Below are 1,704 nucleotides of genomic sequence, written 5' to 3' on the forward strand. Positions count from 1 at the left end.
ATATCAGCCATCGTTGACCAGCAATTGAAACACAAAAAGATGAAAAAGCAGGCGCGCGGATACGTTAGTGACCGTTTGAAACGGAGCGGTTATAAATAATTGTGAGGCGCCCAACCTCGAGCAGGTTCAGTTTATCAGGTTTCTGCATTCCGTGTTGGCTGCCTATTGTCACCTTTTCATCTTTCTTCTTTGAAGTGTGCAATGCGTTTGTTTATTGTTGTTCTCAGTTATTTGTCTGCTCCGCGGCATGGCCATGCATGTGTTTCTTTTTTCATTCTAATTTTGGTTCTGGTTGATGTTTTCTTTTTCATTTTTCTTTTGTTTGTATTGTTTCATCTGCGGAACTATTTTTTTTTCCTTTAATTTTAAATTGCGGAATGCAGAGTAGAGGGAAGGCAGACAGAAAAGGAATCCCTGATTTCGAATTCACAGAGGTATGCTTTTGTTTGGTTTAATGTGAATCCATAGACAGATATTTCGAATGTTTTTAAACTAGTGTATATCTAGAAAGTGGATGCTGCCTGTTAGATTATGGCCTCGCTTGGATTGGTTCGGGTTCCTCTGTTTCTCAACAAATTAATCCTTAACACGCGTGGCTTGCTTTTTGTAGTGCTCTCTGCATCAGTCTTTTTTTCCATCTTTATCTTTCTGAGGTCGTGTTTCGTTGGTTTGCAGGTGAGTGAGAAGAGCAGAAGATAACGATAAACTCAATATTTTTTGATGTGGATGTGGAATTGGCCTGTGCGTGACATCGCTAAATGCGGTCGTTCTTGCCTCACCGATTCAGCCCTCGTCTCCATGAAGGTAGGGTTGCATTCCTCCGATTTTCTTTCATTCTGGCTTTGCGGAATTAATCTGACAAAACCTAACTCTGCTAGACAATGGATTGGTTTAGGAGAGTGTGACAGTTTTTATTATTTTTATCTCAGGGGAATTGCAGGGTTTTAATGCAATGGAGAAAGCCCATTGGCATTTCAATTGAAAGCGAGCCATTCCAGGTATTTTCTGCGTACACGTCAATTGGTTTAAATTTCTTTGGTGGGTTGTTAGGGTTTCGCTGAACTGTGCCTGAATCCTTAAATGAAATCTTGTCTGTCTTCCAGGAGTTGAAGGACAAAATGAGATGAGAAGATTATCTTCTTACGTTTTATTTAAGTGGGAGGTGTAAGTTTGCTTTCTCATTTTATTTTTACATTTGCAGAATTTAATATTTAAAAAGTTTTTTCATCCTTGATAGTTGGCTTGACTGAGGGCTTTGCGGTGCTCTCTGCAACTTCTGATGGATGTTGAGTTCATTACATCATTGATTTTCTCTCTTTTAATCTTTATGAGGCTGTCAGGTGACTGATCAGGAGAAACAAATGATGAACAATAAACTTAATATTTTCTCTCATGAAAATGGAATTGGAATTGGCCGCCAGTGTGTGATGCCATTGGTTGGGTCGTTCAATTGGGTACAGCCAAGCCGGCTACCCTCCATGCTTTATTTATTGTTTTGACAAAATTAGCATGACTCTGTCGAACTCTGGCATTCTTTGCAACACATATTTAGAATGAGAGTCTAGGGAAGTAAAAATAACATAGCGCTGGGCTAGTTCTTTACCACTCACATTCTAGAAGGAAAGTACAAATAGCGCTGGGCTAGTTCTTTGCAACTCACATTTTAGAACGATAGTGTCTGGAAAATAGCATAATGCGCCTCTA

At 39.5% G+C, this 1,704-nt stretch overlaps 1 long non-coding RNA gene across 1 annotated transcript; it reads left to right on the forward strand.

Annotated features, from left to right (window-relative positions):
• The first annotated feature begins 289 nt into the window (after positions 1–289).
• LOC149215202 (uncharacterized) lies at positions 290–1,052 on the forward strand. The gene is made up of 3 exons (XR_016250457.1): positions 290–434; positions 676–804; positions 930–1,052. It is a non-coding gene; the product is annotated as an uncharacterized LOC149215202 (long non-coding RNA).
• Positions 1,053–1,704: the final 652 nt, after the last annotated feature.

Source organism: Pinus tabuliformis, chromosome 1_1, assembly GCF_031772625.1.
Source record: "Pinus tabuliformis cultivar Carrire ecotype Pingquan chromosome 1_1, CPIR1, whole genome shotgun sequence".
Classification (NCBI taxonomy): domain Eukaryota; kingdom Viridiplantae; phylum Streptophyta; class Pinopsida; order Pinales; family Pinaceae; genus Pinus; species Pinus tabuliformis.